The sequence below is a fragment of the Apis mellifera genome, linkage group LG6, assembly GCF_003254395.2.
Source record: "Apis mellifera strain DH4 linkage group LG6, Amel_HAv3.1, whole genome shotgun sequence".
Taxonomy (NCBI): Eukaryota; Metazoa; Arthropoda; class Insecta; order Hymenoptera; family Apidae; genus Apis; species Apis mellifera.
The window spans coordinates 5,501,657-5,523,095 of record NC_037643.1 but is presented as its reverse complement, the minus strand read 5'-3'; the positions used below and the strand labels follow the sequence as shown (position 1 = coordinate 5,523,095).

Sequence of the window (21,439 nt, the reverse complement as noted above, 5' to 3'; positions counted from 1 at the left end):
CAATTACCCAACGTATTTCACTTTCCCTTACCACCAATCATTCCAAATGGTCCCAGATAAACGCGATCTAAACCCACTTAAGAATCTGAATTTACGATATTCTCCAACTAATTTCTGTCTCTACATTGAGGCCCTCGTGTAGCACAATTGATATTAATAACCACTTGATTCTCGCGTGAATTATCTGCCTGTTGCGTAATACCATTCAACCATAATATATCTGGATCCTCCTCCATGATTCGATTGCCGATATTATCGTTATCTATGTCTCTATGACCAACCGTTGATCAAGAAAAGTCCATCATCATGGATCTCTATAGGGTGTCTCAAGAATTCGATGCAAAATTTCAAGAGGAAATAATAAATTCTCGTCGAAAAAAAGCGCAAAAATTTGTTATTCAATTATTATTAATACATTGATAATATTTAAAATTCTTTCCAAGTCTTGAACATTTTTATAATTAAATATTTTATATTCTTTGCAAGAATTTTTGATATGTTCATTTATATCATCTTTTTATATATATATTTATTTTGAAATACTAATAATTTTATAATATAATAAAAATAAGAATTAAAGAGTCAAAGAACATTTCTATACATTTAAAAAAGTTAAGAAATCAGAATCCAGCAAATATATTTTTCACCATATAAAATGCAGACATTCACTCCTCCTCCATAAGATACAGCTACAAACAAGCAACTAAAAAAATCCTAATTGAAAATGCAACTGCTAAACAAGTCCTATTTTATTCAAACCCATCTTTATTAATAGCCACATTTATCAAGTTTCTTTTTCTTTCTCATTTTGATATCCATAATCCTGAACTTTCACAGCAGCAACTTTCCAGTTATACCCCCGTTTTAACCCATGTTTATTAACGACCATATGTTTATTATAACTCCTTTTTGACAATAATTTTGACACATACACATAGTCATAAAGTTTCGGTTCCCAAACTTGCTAATACACCGTGTATTAGCATCAAAGTAACAAACTCGAATGTTGTTGAATTCCAGACTCATAATTTCCCCCGCATAAATACATCTTCTCCCGCGTAAAGGTAAAAGCTTTCGGGGTCACTCGGGCCGAAGACCTTGACGCACGCGAACTCAATAATTCACCGATGGAGTTTATTCCCTGCTTGAAGGGGGAAAGGTGGTCGTATCTCAATTTTGTCAGGATATAACTATCAGCGTTTCGGTAACGAGAAAATCCACGCCGGTCGAGAGATCCCATTGAGATGGGGTTGGGGCGGCGATGATTGGGAACGAAAATATCCGATTCCACGGCACGTGCGCGATTATAGATCGCGGCTACGCCCGAGTTTTTTTCCATGGATCGGGATTTATGAATCGGAGCGGACGAGGAAGAGGACGATTTACTCGAACGAGACTTATCGCGTTTCAAGTAGCGATGATAGAAGATAACTCTTCTCCAAGAGCTTTCACCTTGTCGAAGTTTAAATTCATAATTCATGCTGATAACAGTGGTTGAATAATTGATAAATATTTTTTAAGTAATAACAAATTGAATAAAGGAAAAATTCATCGAGAATTTTTTAACTCGATTGAGGAGATGTGAAATGAATTTCGTTTTGGATTTATATGAAAAATGTGTTTTTCTTTTTTTTTTATAATACTCGTCAAAGCAAGGAAATAGAATTTCAGGGGAAACGGAAATGGAATTTTTTAATGGAATATATTTTTCAAGAGGAAAGGGAACGAATTTAGAAAAAAAAGAAATCTTAGAAATCTGTAATAGCTTCATCATCCTGGAAAATTGTGACAATTTACTAAAAAGAAAATCTTATCAGGATAAGTTTCTACGATGTTTAACAATTATAATATTTTCATCCTTTTTCGTTCTCACTTATTCTGATCCGAATTCATGAATGGCTGCAACAAAACAAATTTCTCGTTCCTTCAACGTACTATCGAGAAGAGATGAAATTAACCTTGCAAGACGTCAAAGTACGGTGTAATCTAATTCAACGATGAATTGGTTTGTTTGCAATAGCGCCAATCTCCCCCCAGAAGAAATCCTGACACGATGTTTCAACTGGTTTTCCGCCGTTTTACTTTAACAACTTCGATACTCGTTTCCGCGCACGTCCCTGATAAACGACTTCCGCGTTCGAACTTTATAAAGAGGGAAAATCCCCTCGATTAAAATTTTTAATACAACTGTTTGGGAGAGGAGTGGAGCCTCGTTTCGATAAGAGGGGGAAAAAACGTTGAACGAAACTTATGTAATGAAAAGAAATAATTAATGTTCGGGATAAAGTTTAAACAGACAATCTGACGTTTGATCAACAAAGTTTGTATTATTATTTTTGAGAACTTGAATATTGAATATCCTGTTTCTATCAGGAACGATTTTCTAAAACTATAATCCTTGGATTGTAACTGGAGTGATTAATTATTTATTCAAATATTGTTTCAGAGTGGACGAAAAAGGGTGAGAAAGGGGGTAGAAGAAGTGCAATGGGAAGAAACGAAATTTAATGAAACGCGAGAAACCCCGGAATAAAATTTGTATTTGTAATGCAAATTCGCGGGTTGGACGAGCGCTTGGAGGGGGCGAAAAATGAAAAGGCCAGGAAACAGCTGGGTACGAAATCGAGCCATCACTCTCGCTTAATCCGATTTCAAATTCTTCGACGTCTCCTTCGAGAGGCCTCCTCCTTCCCCCTGCAATCTTGCTTAAAAAAAATCCTGATTCCTTTCTTTTAATTACCTCGGGGACCACGGTCGATCGTCAAACCGAGCGCACGCCTGGAATCCTTATTAAACGAAATCCGAATCCTCAGCCAGTAGTAGAATTGAACCCTGTCTCTGATTCGCGCTTTAACTGAGGAGGCTATTGCGAAAAGCGAGGGAAAGAATGGACCACGTTTTACTTAACTTTCAAGCCATCTTCTGTCTTCTTCCCTTCATTTCAACGTTGTTGGAATTATATCAATTAACATTATTCATATAGATAATCCAATTTATCAAAAGATATAATATTAAAATTTAAAGATATAATATTAAAATATTAATATTAAAAAACTTCATAATTTAATTTGTATAATTAAACGATCGTTAATAATTATAAATCATTCTAACTATTTATTAAATTTTGTTTCAGATAATCTGTCCACGAGGATCTCAGATAGATTATTATTAAGAGGAGAAAGAGTGTTAAGCAGTCTGAGTAAAACTGCTGTTGGAATTATAATATTACATTAATATTAATTAATTATTCTTTATATACGTTCAATAAAATAAATAGATAATCCAATCAAGAGATATAATATTGAAAAACTTCATAATTTAATTTGTATAATTAAACGATCGTTAATAATTATAAATCATTCTAACTATTTATTAAATTTTGTTTCAGATAATCTGTCCACGAGGATCTCAGGTAGATTATCATTAACCTTGGAAGAGTGTTAAGCAGTCTGAGTAAAACTGCTGTTGGAATTATACTATTACATTAATATTAATTAATTATTCTTTATATACGTTCAATAAAATAAATAGATAATCTAATCAAGAGATATAAAAACTAAAAAAGAGATTGAAAAACTTCATAATTTAATTTGTATAAAATTAAACTATCATTAATAATTATAAATCATTCTAACTATTTATTAAATTTTGTTTCAGATAATCTGTCCACGAGGATATCTCAGATAGATTATCATTAACCTTGGAAGAGTGTTAAGCAGTCTGAGTAAAACTGCTGTTGGAATTATAATATTACATTAATATTAATTAATTATTCTTTATATATGTTCAATAAAATAAATAGATAATCCAATTTATCAAGAAATTTAATATTGAAAAACTTCATAATTTAATTTGTATAATTAAACAATCGTTAATAATTATAAATCATTCCCTTCTAACTATTTATTAAATTTTGTTTCAGATAATCTGTCCACGAGGATCTCAGGTAGATTATCATTAACCTTGGAAGAGTGTTAAGCAGTCTGAGTAAAACTGCTGTTGGAATTATACTATTACATTAATATTAATTAATTATTCTTTATATACGTTCAATAAAATAAATAGATAATCTAATCAAGAGATATAAAAACTAAAAAAGAGATTGAAAAACTTCATAATTTAATTTGTATAAAATTAAACTATCATTAATAATTATAAATCATTCTAACTATTTATTAAATTTTGTTTCAGATAATCTGTCCACGAGAATCTCAGGTAGATTATCATTAATCATATATATTCGAAATTGGAAGAATGTAAGGAGTCTGAGTAAAACGTGCTGAGTACGTAAGGGGTTGGTGATGGAGACAAAGCAAGTGTACAAATATATTATCAAGAAGAGGTTAAGAAGTGGAGGCAAGAGTTAGAGAAAACGGAAAAGTTATAGGACGAGTGTCGGGAATCGAGAAGGAATCATTATTTACCGAGAGAGAGAGAGCTGGCTATTGTCCTCTTCGACGGATGCATCGTCGAATTAAGGGCTTTTGTGCGATGGACGAACGGTGGTGGAGGCGCAACAATGCTCTCTTTCGCCCCCTTCCAATTTTTCTTCCCTCCTCCCACACTTGCCCCCATCGTACACAGATTTTCCTCTCCCCCCTGAGCCGCATATATACTCCCTCAGCGAGAATCGCTTTGACAGTTGCCTCGCAAATGAAAGCACTTTTCCGCCGAATAGACAAAATAAATCGAGTCCCTCGCACAATCGTCGAATGATTTCGTAACAATGCGCGTCTGCTCGACGTCCGACCTACGCGCGAATAAATACACGCAATCTCCCTACATACACGAACACTCTCCCCATAGAACCACGTTTTTTCGCCAACCTTCTCTTCTTGTTTTCATCGAACATCGAGATGATCTCGATCTCGAAGGAATAATTGAAAGGGATTTAGTTCTTTGAATTTAATTTAGTAACAAGGAGAGTTCAATTTGAAGCTTTCAAAAATGTATCAATGATACTCTTATGTATAAAATCGATTATTTATGGGGATTTAGAAATAGTTTTTTTCAACGCGTTAAAATGATTTCGAGGAGGTGGGCGATAACGAAAGGGTAGGGGCGTTCTTCGAGTGATTTATCGATGGTAATTAAAGAGGCGAACGTCACCACCGGCTGCGTATAGATGACCAATGGCCGATGCGTGAGCCACGTATTAATAGTACCTTTTAACAAGGGCCGTTTTGCCTCAACGACTATTTCCATCGTTAAATAAATGCGGCATGTGGACATTGCGATTTTGATTTCGATGCAAATTTATCAGTACGCAACGATTTCCCGTGCCAATAAAAAATTTAAATTTGGGACGTATTTATACCGTCTGATTGATACCGTCGCAATTTTCCAGAATTAATATTCGCTGCTCGAATCCTGATTATCGCTCATCATTATGAACGAAAGAGGGAATCTCACGAGTTAAAGTATTTGTGACAAGTGTATGCTGTTATCACGAAATAGTACTTTGTCAAGAATGGCATGGAGAGATGTTGAGATAAAAATTTCAACTATTCCAAATATGGAAACATTAATTAATAGACAATGTTATGAGTATTTTAAAAATTGCAGAAATAGAGAATTTAACACTCTGAGGAATTGTGAGATCCCTTCAAATCTCTTCGAATCCTTTCTAAATTTTGAAAACTAAATAAAAGATTAAGGAAAGTGAACTAGGAAATTCCAAAGGATTCTGGAAATCTTCTTGAATTTCAATTAGTTTCTGATAATATGTTTCAAACATATTAACAGGTTTGAATAATTTGTTCTGATATTTCGTAATCTTTTAAGATCTTAAGATAGAGTTTGTCTTAAAAACTTTTCACAATCTTCCTTAATCCTTCAAAATTCATGGTACCAATAGCTTAATAAATTATAGCGTTCGTTAAGTTTCATTTAAATTTTAATTCCACTCTCGAATCAATCGAATTCTTCAATCTTATTAAACATCTATTAAACTTACAATGACACGCAACCCTCTCCTCTTTCTCATAATTTGTACTCGCAAGATTCGCTTCACCAATCCACCCTCGCACGAATTTCGACGGATCGCTCGACAATTCTTATCAATGTCTTATCAATCTTTCGAAACGCTGTTCATCGAACAACTTCATGCCTTTTCACAGCCATTTACTCGCCGTGACTTTGACGAACCAATTAAATAAATGGTCGCAAATTGTACAGCCTGGCTGCACGATGAAGGCGCCCTTCATCCCCCGCGTTTCTTCCATTAAGGAATCAACCCCTGGCCCCTCCTCTGTTTCGAAAGCAGAAGAACCTGGCCATCTCCTCCCTCTTCCTCTTTCATCGCTGTCATCGGTGGCGTTACAGGAATCACATTGGATCCACAAAGGGTTGAGAGAACACTTTCATCAATGCACGCGACGCCTCCATTGTATCTCTCCTCGCCTAAGATTGATCCCTTCTCCCTTCTATCTTCCCGAACATTTCCAACGCGTCTTTGAAATTCTAGCCTCTGTTCTTATTGGCCAGACGTATGCCATCCATGTATAACCGTGTTAAATATTTATGCGAGCTTTGGGAAGGGGTTGGCCATTGTTCCGTCGTTAGATGGATGATTTCAATGCATTTCTTCAACGTGGTATCGCATAATTAAATCCAACGAATTTACATATGTATATATATATCATAAAGCTTAATGTTTTCGTCATTTTGCAGAAATGAAACAGGAATCTAAAAGAGAATTCGTGGAAAAATTGTTATATTTCTTCCCCACCCTTTTCTTCTTCGAAATATTCTCGAAAGTGGAAATAAAAGATTGAATATCCCACGAAATTCATCTCGAAAATCTTGGAGAACTGGAGAACTCGAAGCAGCCTAGGGTTAAAAATATTTCACGGGGTGAGATGTATATACACACGTACGGCTTCCGGGAGGGCGATTACTCCTTTTGATCGAGTGGCCTCGGCCAGTATGCCACGGGATGTTCCGGTGTGCGGTGAATTGTAATATAATGCGCCTTACGCAACGCGGATGTTCTCCCTTCCTCCCTTCCTCCTTTCTCTGGGCCAGATGGATTCGGAGGCACGTAGTAAAGAAAGATGCGAAATAGGAAGAGAAAGTACGGCGGAGCAAAGTGGAGCCGGTTTCTATTTAGTGCTTGCACGTCGACTATGTCAACGTTATTATACCGCAGATTCCCAAGGGAGGGAGGGGAGCGAGGGGCAGCGAGCATCTCGAATACGGGAGCAAAAGTGGTTTTTTAAAATATGGATAACGTGTAACACGCTTGCATAGCTGAAAGGTGAGGCGCGGCCAAGCTTTGAGGCTGCCTCTTCTAAATTATAGCGACACCTTGTCAACCTGAGAACAAGGACGTTTCGAATTGCGGCGAAGAGAGGGGAACTTGGATTAATGATTTTTACGGTCGATTAGAGGGAGGAAGAATATTTTAAGAGAATAATAAGAGAATGGTGATGAGATTGGATTTGTGCGATTTGTAAATTTTTTAGAAATTTGAACTTGTAAAATATATTAGTGTATAGAAAAATTGTGAAAATTGTGATAAATGTGAACGAATATTACAATTTTTTACTGCGTGTAACAATTGGAAGATTGAATAACTTTTGTTTTACTTTTATCATTGTAATATGAAGAATAGATCTCAACAATTCATTTTGTTTAACGTTACGTACAATATTGTGTATCATTTTTGAGAAATCGTGACTCGATAATAAGAAAAGAAAATTTCTGAAGCAATATACTCACGAGTGACTAATGCTCGTATTTTTCCACTATCTGTAAACCTTTCAATAATGCATCTCGAAGTTTCGCAGAGACGAAAACTGCCAGTATGCACAGACTTGTTTAATAACTGATGGGGTGTAACGATATCAAAACAGAGAGACACGAGAACCTGAGCCCCGAGAGACTCATTCTTCTTTCCCTTGCAATCGCGAATGAAGGAAGAGAGATCTTCCAGGTAGAATATTCGGGATAACCACAGCAATAACCGTTTCGACCCTCTCGCAGAGTGAGATTGAAGCTTCTTTTATTCTTCAATGCACACGAACCGCCAAGTTCGCTCGTTCCTCGGCCAAGAAGTTTAATGAAACTCCTTTTTTTCTCGATTCTTACGAATATTTCCCTTCCTTTTTCTTTCGTTTTCATTCCAAAAAAAGAGGAAAATTGATAATGATATTCACTGAAAACGAAACGAAAGTTACCTATTCAATAATCCTTCTTTCTCGAAAGAAAGTATATAAAAAATCAGTATATAAACTAAACATATATATTTTTCATATTCAAATAAAATTCATTTCCCCTCAGAAAATCAGATAAAAACTAAAAGAAACCCATACCTTCGTGTCCAATCGCTCTAAATATTCAAGTTCACAGTTCAAATTATTCACGACCACGACACACGCAACTAATAACCCTCGTAACCATAAAAAAAAGAAAAAGAAAAACGAATTACGATAAATTGAGAGGGAATTTTCAAACAAGTGGTCGTATATTGTACAATAATAAACTTTTTCCCTCTTTTCCTATTCGAAGGAGGATCACAAATGCTTGGGCTCGTTTCAGAAATCGACGAGAAGACTTCCCCCGCCCCGATTCTCGAGTTTGTATGAAAAGTACGCCGCTTAACGACGTTGAAGAATTCACAAAAGCGTCACGAGTCACCCTTCTTATTCGGAGGAGGCAGACATTAGCCCGATACATTTATACCGAAGACGAAGACGAAATAGTCGGGAAGTAATCGTCGTTGGTTTTACAAAGATATCCGAAGGAGAAGAAGGGAAAGGAGAGAGCGGAATTTTTCCCGGGAAAATAAATAACATCCCCTGAAGAGAGGGTAAGAGAGGTAAAGAGGAACTGTTGGCTGGAAATATATCAAACCGTTCCTTCGGGTGCTCGTCTCACCGTGTCAGAGTATGTTTTATGTGGTCCGCCGGCTCACCGAAACAATAATTCAGCTTGATTTCGCGTTTTGCTCCCCGCCTCTTGGATCTTTTTTTTTTTTTCCTTTTCTGGTCCAGTTCTTAGTTCGTTTACCACCCTGGATATTTGTTGGAACGCTTGTCGGTACGATTCTTGGCCAAGTCGATGATGTATCGGTGCTCGAGATGGAAAATGATAAAGTGAAATTGAGCATGCACGTACTTAGAAGGTAAGAGTTTGTTAAAGTTGTTGAAAGATTTTAAATTGTGTAAGTTTAACTTTCAACTTAGGAATTAAAATTAAATAGGCACAGATTATTAATAAGATTAATAATATGGAAAATTATTCTTCATTTCAGAAAACAATCCATTATTTCTTCCTCAAATTCAATTTTCTATCCAAAAAGTTAACGTTCATTTATTATCAAATGAAAGTCTCCCTCATTGTGATTAAGACTCAATTAATTCAATAAAATCCAGAGTAATTACTGCAACGAATGAGCCAAGTTTAAATTCATTTCAATCTTCTGGCAGAAAACTACCATTATTTCGAAAAGGAACAAGACAAATTAATAAGAAACCGATAATAATCGAGGAACGGTTTAACCATCTAAAAATCCAGGCTTCCAGAATCCCCATATACCATAAATATTCACCATATCTCATCCCTCCATTGTTCCACCATTGTATCTCCTTTCATCCGTGGCCAATTGAAGTTGAATTTTTACGGAATCTTCCCGAAATGAATTTCCCTCGAATCAGCCTCCCAGATCCACGCGGCCTCGTGCATCCCCTCCCTCCACCCCTTGAAAGGGGATCCTTCTTCCGTTTCCTCGGAGCGGAATTGAGGTTTCGCCTGTGAATGGACGACGGGCGTATACGTAAATTGCATTGTCGCAATGCCGGCTACCTACAACCGGGTACACCCCGGTGAAGGGGCTGACCGGCCAATTAGCTTCTGTAGGCCCCTTGATAGAATTGCACAGCAACTTGACTCGGCGGCGATCCACGCTCAGTTAGGGCCGTGGCAGTGCCTTGGCAAGTGCCACTCCACAAGGCCAGAACTCGGGAGAACTAGACTCAATTTAACCGTTCCCGTTCGAATATCGAATCGTTTCTCCCCGTATTTGGGGGGAGAAGGGGAGGAGACGCGATGGACCGCGGTCCATCGTCCCTTTGCGGCTGTTCCCAATCCAATTTCCGCGCGAGAGAACTTCTCCTTCGATCTCGCCGAATCGCGAGATTCAACCGCCTCCTTTTGCCGCGCGCGCGAATCTCGTGGCGAGAGAATGGATAAATTTCTTTTTCTCTTCCTTTGCGGCGAGGAAAACGAGCGGAGATAATATTGAATGGACCCGGTGTCCTTCGGCGAAGAGGAAACGGTCGATCGGCCTTGACATTAGCATTCAAGGTAAAACGGAGTTGTAGGTATAGTATTTGTGAAAGTTGATGTTGTATATTGTAAAATTGAGATATCTTTTAATGTATGTATATATGTATAAGAATTTGTCTCATTTGGATTATTTTTAGGTTTATGCAGTTGTTTCTGTGTATTAATCCATTTGTGAAAATATGAAAATGGAATCAAGTTTTAAAGATAATTCATTTAAATTGAATGAGAAGAATGTTAAATGATTGGATTATAGTAATTGTCAATAAATAAATAAATAATCAATAATCAATCAATAAATAAATGTTTCATTTGAATTATTTTTAGGTTTATGCAGTTGTGTGTTAATCTATTTATGAAAATATGAAAATGGAATCAAGTTTTAAAGATAATCCATTTAAATTGATCCATGAGAAGAATGTTAAATGGTTGGATTATAGTAATTGGATCAATAAATAATTGTTCTTTGGGTGTTTTTATATTATATTTAGTTATTACTGTTTTTTTTAAATTATATCTTTTGTGAAATTATTACTGGACAAGGAAAATTTTATGAATTAATGTATGGTAATGTATATATTAATTAATTAAAGTACATTATTAATTTATAAATTTCTTCAATTCCATCATCATCATTATATCAGAAGAAAGTTCAAAGCAAGAAATAAAAAAAGTATGACGTAGCGTCCTCTCTAAAAAAGCTCCAGAATTAAGCTTGCTCTTTGGATACAAGTAGAAGTTACTCAGAAACAAGAAACATGTTTGAATTATCGATTGCACGAAGATTCGTTTTTTGAAGATTAAATTCTAAAGAGATTGATACAGAAATTATTAATAATAATCTATAATGATTTATTATCTTATATTGGATTGAACGTGAAAGTGTTCAAACAATATGATAAAATATTCTTCAAAAAAGGCATAAAACTGAAAATTAACAGGTACTAGTTTCTGCCAAGAATTCTAATCGAATGTTTATTTATTTATATAGAAACTTTGCATTTCTTTAGGGATCCCTAGCGTTTAGTTTTCTTACAGTTGGTAAAAACACGAGCTTTTGACTGTAAGTAGATAAGGCAGAGTATCAGTCGATAAAATAGTAGAGCGTGAAGAAGCTTGCGCAAGCTCTGTATTATTTACCGACAGTTGAACCTACTTAACCGACTATCTAAATATATAAATCAAGAGCTTTTCTTAACGCCTACGAAAAAATATCGATCTTGCTACCATGTACATACAAAAGAGAAGAGAAGCAAATATTGAATTAAGAATTTGAATGATGGAAATTAAGGAGTAACTTCGTGTATTGTTGAAGCATTCGAATAACAAGAACAATACTCCAACAAGTAATGAATGCTTGAAAAATAAGTGAATGAAAGCTCGATAATGACTTCCAAATGATGTACATTATTCTTTTGTTCCTGAGAATTGCTCGTTAATAATGCTTGCAGAGTGTCACAAAATATTATTATAGGATATTTAAAAAAAGAAATGTTGCATTCGTTTAAAAAATTGCATAAATCAATTATATAAATAAATAAGGAAATATAAATTATATTTTCATTAATTAAAATCATTTAAAATGAAATAAAAGTTAGATAAAAATGGCGCATATAAGAAAACAGATATATATATTTTAAATATATTATAATGTACACGTAACGAGATTCAATTAACTAATTATAATTGCACGATTTTTAAATATCAATTCGCATTGTATAATTTTCTCGTTTCCCAGGCGAGAAATTTTAATGAAGGGCTACCTTCGATAAAACATGCGTTTAATCAAGCGGAATGAAACCAGACTAAAAAGTAGTTGTTAATTAAGCAGTATCGAATAATCGTAATATCGTTGAATCATTTGTACAGCACTTGATTTCACCTTTCATTATTTCTCATTCACGAAATTTCATTGGATTTCAATTGCGAAGATTGCAATTTCATTCTAATTAAATACCAAATTAAAAAATATATCTCGATAAGACACGATAATACTTTTATTATTATTGCTTTTTTCAATGACAGATTATTTCATTACTCATTAATACTTTTTTGATATTATCATCGATCCAAATAGAAGTATTCAAGAATTTTTTTTAATTCTGATCTTTTTTATCGTATTACAAACATGTATCGAAGAAAAATTAATTGTATTTATTATAAATGAATTACAAATAAATTATAAAAAAAAATACTAATTAAATAACACTACAATACTCTTCCCAATGAGTATTTCTATTTAATGATCAAGATCGATAAAAATCGACGTGCCAAAGATCAAAGCAAGTTTCTTCTATGCAAACATTATATTAACTTTGTTAATTAAAAATTAAATTGCTTCAATTGACATTTCTGTACAAGTTATGTGTCTGCACGAGATGAAATATCATAGTGCGATCCATACTTAAACTTTGAGAAAATAATCGAATAAGAAAAGAATAAAGATATTACTTTTTCTCTTCTTTCATTTTCGTCTTTTTGAAAATTTCAATTGAAAATAAAAGAGAGTACAGAGTCTTAAAACACAAGAGACGTTCATTTTATTTTTTTTGTTCAAGGAAAAGAAAATGAAAATTTTGAAGCAAGAGATGAAATTCAGAGGAAATGGAAAAAAAATATTGAAAATCGAATCGATAATCAAATATTACGTGCGATATGTGCACGTACAATATAGTGTTTTTTAGCCTCGAGAGTTTATCGAAACGGCTGTTTACAATCCAATTAAAATTACACAAAAACATTTCTATACTTTGAAGCCCTGCAGCTATTGTTTTTTATTTATTCTATTTTTTTTTTCAAGTAACGAAACAATTACAAACAACTTTATATGTTTATACAGGTGAGTAAAGCTTATATATCAAATCTTTACGTGATAATATTTTTGCCAGAAATTTTGCCAGGATTTCATTTCATTTTCAGAATATTCAACAAAAAGTTGAAATTGAAACATACAAAAGAATCTTCTTTATTCATCATTTCTACTATCAATTTCAAAACACAAAAGATTTGGCAACTCTTAAACTTTTGATCAGAAATATCCAAACACCATAGAAACAATTATTATTTATTAAGACAATTTGCGTATCTCGAAATAGAATTCATTGTGGAAAAGATGAGTTGCTTAAACGATTCCCCCGGATTGGATTATTCTGCATCTGTTGGTGGGAAGGAAACGATCCGATGGTGAATATCCGGCGGCTCGTTTCCGTCTTCCCTTCACGTTTAGTCTCATAGAATATACCCATTGCGCCCTAGTTATTGCGCTGTAATATTGGATCTCTCAGACCTTCGTTATAACCACTTTGAAATGTTGCAACTGTTGCGATAATACGCGATTCCCATATAGGATTTTCGATTCGCAATCACTGGTGAATTCACCGGTGATGAAATTTTGCAAAGATTGAGAAGTATGGTTACACTTTTATATAAATAAAAAGAAGATAATGTATGCTTCTTTCGATAAAAAGAACGAAATCTTGTTGAAATCGTGCAGACACGATAAATAATTTTCTTAAAATACAAAATTAACTTTTTTATATACAAGAAAGATTCGTACAAAAATGCAAAGAAATTCATAATGATTGTTGCAAATTGACGACAATATTTCTATAACAAGTATGCAAAATCGTTGAAAAAGAATCTTTCAAAGAATAACAAAATACGCAATCTGCAGAGCATGTTTCGATTAAAATCAGATCAAATCGTGAATATTTGTAAATTTTTGTTTCAAACGATCAGTGACGTAGTAGTAACGAAATACAGAAAAAAAAAAAGCAATTTCACGCGGAGATTGACACGCGTAACGAATCAATGTCGCCATAACAGATATTTTGAAAAACGTGCAATTGATTCGTGGCATTTAATCTTTTAAACGAGCAAAATTTCAATTGGACCCAATATAAACTTAACAAATTTCTATGGCGTGAACGAGGCGCGAATGAAGAGGGTTGGGTGTGAAAGACAAACGATTTGGAATGGGGTGGAAGAGATCGAGTGGATTCGTTCGGGGTCCGAAAATGAATTCTGGAAATGGCAATTTTTAAAATTTAAGAGAAGATTCTTCAAATAAAAAAAAAACTGTGCGGTTCTGAGAGGATAGTCGAGATCGAGGATCGATAATTTCAAATTGGAAAATCGACGAGCGAGGAAGAAAAATAGAAAGGGAGGGAAAAAGTGGTAGGTAAAGAGCGAAGGAATTGAATTAATGAGGACAAGAGTCGAAAGATCTCGTGAAAAGATCTTGAAGATGGAGAATAATATAAAGTTCTTAGATTATAACTTGATTAATCCTGTTAAAAGTTGAAGGCTGAAATTGGATCTTTGCTCTTAAATTGTTATATCATACTGGCATCTCTTTTGGCATTTCTTACCATATGATTCTATTTAAAAATAAAATTGATTTGAAAATAATTATATTACACCCTCTTGGAAAATCCAAACAGAGAAATCTTCATTTCGTTGAAAAGAAATTGATTTAAAAATCAAAGAGCAAAGACCACTTGTGAAGAAAGATTATCAAGGTAAAAATATATACCATCAGTATTGATTTACATTTAAAAATTTAGATAAAGATCATTGTTTCCTCCATGGTGAAAATTATTTTATATAGAGTTCTATCTGGAGTATAACACGTTGAAGATTATTGATTTCCAATTTGCAGGGAAAGAAACTTATTCCACGCTTCATTCGAAAATATAATAAATTATCACACGTTTATCATTCAAACAATAAATCATACACCCGTGCTTGCCATTATATAAATCCATTTATTAAATCGTAATTGTACTTGAATGTATTAATTTAACGGAACTCATGGAAACGAGGTGTAATGAATCGAATGCATATAGGTGAATGTAATAACAATGCATACAGGTGAATGAAATTGTTCGTTACAAAAAAAAAATTTATTTCATTTTAATTGCTTAACACTCGAATCGTTAATTGCTTAACACTCAGATCTTTTCATTTTTCAGGTCATTCAAGTTTCGTTAATTTAAATAATCTTTATCGTTTAAAATGAAAAATTAATAAACCTAATTGTTTATCTAATCTAATCTAATCTATCTTTAATCTTATTATTCATGGATTAAGAGATTTATGGATATGGATTTAAATATAATATTAATTGAAAGTTTCTAATGAGTTGGAAAAAAAATAATTTTCCATTTTAATTATTATTATTAAGATTCAGCAAGATGAAAATATTTAAATGGGTCGAAATTAATTTACGATAACTCACCCCTTTTGACAATTAAAACCGTTCATTTCCCATTTTATTGTTCGACGTTGTATCATAATTGTGGAGAATATGGAATAGCTTGGATAAATAATGATATTATTGTTAATGAAAGTTTAATTCAATTAAATTATTAACAATCCAATTATTACAATATAATACAATACATACTATCCAGTCTCTGATAATTTTTTCAAACTAAAAATCAAATCATATATTTATGCGTGTTTGCAAAAATATGATCTCGAATTTATTAAGAATATTTTTCTCGACGAGATTCGATCCATTGTGTTTAAACGCATTAAACGGTGCACTCATGAATGAGAAATCATGTCAAGTGTCATCGTTTATCGATGATTCTAGAATCGATGACACAATGGCAGAGAAAAGAAAACTGGGATCTGTGAGTACGAACGACTTCGGTTAAAGGAAATCTTAACTCGAGAGCTATACACTCCTCGGTTAATAGACCAGAGAACATCAAAAGAGCAATCCAACGTCGAACAGGTCGATAAAACGGCATATCTTCTCTAACAACCTTCTCGCTGATTATCCCTTTTTAATTACCTTTGATCACGTTTCCGAAGAATCGTTTCATTACTCTTTCAATTTTCTTTCCATTCTTTCATTCTGTCTTTTTTTTTTTCTCTCTATTCATTTTTCAATTTCATGAGTTCTTAAATCAGATCATCTTCTTAAATCTCATGTTTCTTTAATTTAATTGTAACAGAGTATTTAATGATAACGTGATCATCTCAATTAATCTCGTTAATGGATTAACTTTGTTTATTTTATAGATAATTTCGAAAATCCTTTGAGATTATATGATAATTTTAATTCTTTTAATTAAGATTTCAAAATTATTTTTAACACTTTCAAGAATAAGTTTTATCATTTTCATTTATATCAATTATACAACATGTTATTATCAAAATGTTTTTTAATTTTTTTAATGTCATTCCATTATAAATTATTCAAAGATGTCTATCACTATTAATGGAAATTATTTTTGTGTTAAAATTATATTAAATTTTCATTCAACTATTTCTAATTTTAATATAATAATATTCTACTATTGATTGATTTCTTTCAGATTTTCAATGTGATCTCCTTCGATTGGAATTATTTTTATGAGAAAATTACATTGAAAAGATTTTCAATATCTATTTTAAAACTTAAAAAAAAAGAGTATAATAAAAACCATTTCAAAGAGAACTTACTTATAATAAAAAAAATTTATTCACTCTATTAATGATTTTTCTTCTCCATTATTTTAATCAACTTTCTTTCGATTTCAAGTGGATTAGTAATCGATCGATAAGTAAAATTATCCGAGATTCGATAAAGCATTGATAAAAATCGTATCGATTACTCAATGAATCAGTATGTTTCGACGACGAACGAAAACAAACGCAAGATTAATTCGTTGTGATTAATTCGTGATTAATTCGTTTTATATTTCAACGCGATCACTTTCGTAAGAGAATCTTTTATCGTGCAGACGATATATCGAATTGATCCAGTACTCTATCGGTTTATAAATCTACGTGAAAACTGGATCCACGTGTGTGTACACTGTCGCTCGTTCGATCTACGAGAATGCGAAAAGAGTGGAATGCATTCGGACTAAAACGAAAAGCCATCGTGAACTTGGGGCCAATGAATGATCACAGAGGATTCAGAAACGCGAATTTAAACCGGAATGAAAGCTCGTTTCGATTCGTTTGAAGTAAATTTTATTTTGAAGGATTGATAAGATTTTACGAATTAAAAATTTGTACGGGGAAAATTTTGCTCGATTAAATGTGAAAACGTTTTCGTGTCCTGTATAATATTCTTGGAAAAATATAACGATTTATTTAATCGTTCCGCTGTGCTCGTCAAAGTTCGAGCTAATTTTATAATATATACGAATAACCAACGGAATATCAATCTATGTAAAATTAAATTTTTAAAAATAGAAAGATGGAGATTAAATGAATATTTACCTTGCTCTTCAAATTTGGATTTATGTCATATTCTGTAGATTTTTGTACGTTCAAATTTGTACGTGAAAATATATAAACTACGATAATCAACGAGAGTTCTAATTAGAGAGATTTTAATGAAACACATGAAATAACGAATATATTAAGTAATAATGTATTATTGATTATTATTAATGTTATTAGAACATGTCTTTGGAAAAAAAATAATACATCGATTTTTAATTAAACGAATTAAAATCTCCAATAACGCGCCAAAGAACGAGAAAATCGTTGACGTATAAAAGGGGGTTGCGCAACCCTTAAACATCGCTCGCGGATATGACGAGTCCTCCTTTTCCTTCCACCTCGAGCACGCTCGTCGAAGATTCAATCATGCAGAATGCCTGTCAAGATCTCGTTACCTCTTTCACGGACGAAACGAATTTCCTCATTTTTCATGGTGATACCAACCGTTCGGAAGAGATGGCTCCGACCGATTTAGACGAAATCGTCGAAAATTTGGAACGCGATTGCCTCGTATATTTTTGGTGAACGTTTCCACTTCCAGTTCCTCTTCGACCACCATTTACGAATTCTCGCGTAAACGTGTATCGGTTTCAAGTGTGGTCGAAAGAATGGAAGCATAAGATTGCATATTTCATGATTGCATCCATGTTTTAAAATACGTACAGCGTGGAAACTTCGTTCGTACGAAAGGAATTCATTGTGAAAATTTAAGCTCGAATACGTGAAGATTAATTATTTAAATTCGGTGTGCTTGATTTTTTTTTGTAATATCTATTTTTCATTATTATTATTATTTTTTCGTATTCGAATAGTTTCACGAGAATCATATTTATAAAAGTTAAATGAAATTGCCAGTCTTCAAAAATAATTTCGGATAAATTTTTTATCGGTTGTTATTAAACGAAAACAATTTAAGATTTAATTATTAACATATTCAGCATGGCAATGAAATTCGTGAAGCTTGGCATTTCAGGGAAGCTGTGTACTATCATGAATATTTAACATTCCAGTTTCTAACAGGACTAATAAATTCAAGACGGCATATACTGTAAAACAATATAAATTTATACGAAAAAATAAAATTACAAAAATTCCTGATTGTAAATTGCAATGAATTTATTTTCTTGTTTATTAAACATTTTACAATGATCCAGTTTTGAATTAATTATTATCTCTCCAAATAAAACGATTAATAAATTTATTGGATGATGAAAGGGTGGAAGAAAATCAATCGATTATCTTTCGAAAATGATAAATTTTTGATATACGATCCTTCATAAAATTATTCAATTCGACTTTAATAATTTAAATGTTACTGTAAAGAATAACTTTTATTCACGAAGAGGGAACAATTTAACGATCACACGCTATCAAAACTACCTACTACTTATTTAAAACACCAAGCTCACCCCACAGTTAATCAATTCCAAACAAAACAACTCTGAAACAAAAGGAAGCAAAAAGTATACCAATTGATAAATTCTCAAAGTGAATCCTCAAATCCTTTCAATTTACATCCCTTGACAAAGTGTACGACTCTCCACGAAAATTCTCCATCAATTATTCAAACAAAACATCTCGTGGAACTCGTTGAATCCTTCTACTATTATATCCAAATTTGAAAAATCCTCTTCGATATAAAAAAACAAAAATGGACACGATTCGTGCCGTAAAATTGGCTCGTGCTCGTCCACTCGTTACTTTTCGTTTACCCTTTATGTCCTAACACAAAGTGGCGCGAGTCAAAATGTTAAATGACGAGCAATGGAGACCCCCCATGGATTCGAAATACTCGAGCGTGGCGCCAACTACTGAGAGCAATCTCAGTAGTTCCATGGAGGAAATACAACCATGGCCGATATACGGAAAGGGAGACGACAAAGGGAGCTCCTCTGCTGAAGAGCGCCTACTCCAAACCGCCAGATTTTATTTTGCTTTTCAGCGAATCGTCTTTTTTACGATCATGAAAGATGAGAGAGAGAGAGAGAGAGAGAGAGAGGGGAGTATTTTTGTGGACGAGATGGATTTCTTCTTCTTCTTTAATTTTTTGAGTCATTGGATGATTAGAAAGGATTTTTTTTTAATTATGATTGCTATGAAGACTTTATGTTTTATCTTTGAATAAGCAGAGATAAATTAGATTAATGATTTAGATCAGTGAATAATAATTGAAAAGTAATTGGAAAGTAATGGAAGATAATTAAATTAAAGAATCGAGCCAAATTAATGATAATATTTTTTAGAATATAAGATGAACATGAAATTTAAAAAGAATTAAGAATTATATATTTGTTTCTTTTATATTTTTCTTTAATGTTGAAGTCATAATCCATGATTGACATCTTTAATATTATCAACTAAAAATTAGTATCAGAGTAACAACACGTTTCTTTTTCAAATTTAAACAATATCATTTGTATTCTTTCAATTTTTTTGAGGCATTAAATAATTCAATAGAAGAAATTATTATTAATAAAACTTTTAATCAAAAGCAAACTTTCATATGTAAATTTTTCTAACAAAAAATTCTATTTTACCACTGATGAAAAAGAATCAAACAAATTCATATTTGATTTCATGATCTACTCGTGTATTCATTGTTCAATAAAATATTCTATGAATTTTTATTTTCTGCCTTATACGATCAAACATGCGAAATGAGAATTTAATAAAATATAATATTTCAAAAATACTTAATGAAAGCGAATATTAAATTTTTAATACACGTATCTAAATTTTCCATAAATCAAACGTTTTCATAAATATATGCATTTCATACATCATAGTAATGTACACGTATTAAGTTATTGCATAATGAATAACATTTCCAGATGAATTGCATCGATAAGTTAATAACAATTTTATATCAAAACTTTTAAAATTCCTGACTAAAAGAAAAACCATTTGAATAAGTTATAAAAGAGAATAAATAAATTAATCTTAATAAAAGCTCAATACAATAACAGAGAAATGAAACTATCTAGAATAATTCAAAAATATCATCCAGCCAAAAAGGAGAATAATAGGCTAACATTTTTATGATAATAATTAAACTATTTAATAGAATATTTAAAAGACTTCCAGGATCAAGATCATTCGAAAATCAGTTGAGTATCAAAGTGAAAAATCAAGAGCATTAAAAAGGGAAGGCGAAATCTCTCTCTTAAAAAACCGAAATATTTATCGTACGACCGATCAAAGAAATCAGCGCAAATTCCACCCCCGTTATCCGTTTAATCGTCATTATCCTTTCACCCGTTGCCAAACAATCGAATCTGATATCCTTCCCCTGATATTATTCCGTGTTATACTTCACTCCATCACCGAGTTAACGCCGCGTCAAGATTCCGCGGCAGACACTCGAGAACAATCAGAAGTTCTGAGCTCATTGTCGCTTAATTATCTGTCACAACCTATTAGCACCTCTCGCTGAAATTACAGAGTGCACACATAACGCGAAACACACAAAAGAATCCTTCCGTGCAGTCGGCCAAACGAGGAGGAGTGTCTCTTTCATCCCCCTCCCTTCTTTTTCCTTCCTCCCCCTCGATTCTCTGTCTCATAATTCGCTTGTACACTTTTGTCGAGTGCGCTCATTCTTCTCAGAGCAACCGTCGAGAGTTGACTCTGTCTGGCTTATCCTACAACCGGAATATTAATGAACATGTCGCTACGTAGTTGTAGTTGTCGCCTTTGAAAAACGTTAACAACAACAGGGGAATCGTTTAAAGAAAACTCTAAAAGAGAGGAGGAAATAAAAAACGAGTTTGCAAATTAGCTATGAATTTTTCGCATAATACATTTTCGAATTTCATTTCAGGCAAGGCATAAAATCGATCAATTTCAATAAAATGTACGATTGGTGTGTGTGTGTATGTGTAACTTTGAAACCGCATGATCGATGGAGTTGATTAGTTTGATT

The 21,439-nt window shown here is 33.0% G+C and overlaps 1 protein-coding gene across 1 annotated transcript in view; it reads right to left on the bottom strand.

Moving 5' to 3' along the window:
* Nucleotides 1–21,439, bottom strand: part of LOC550870 — a 195,434-nt gene that overhangs the window by 131,669 nt on the left and 42,326 nt on the right. The gene's annotated exons all lie outside the window — the stretch shown is intronic.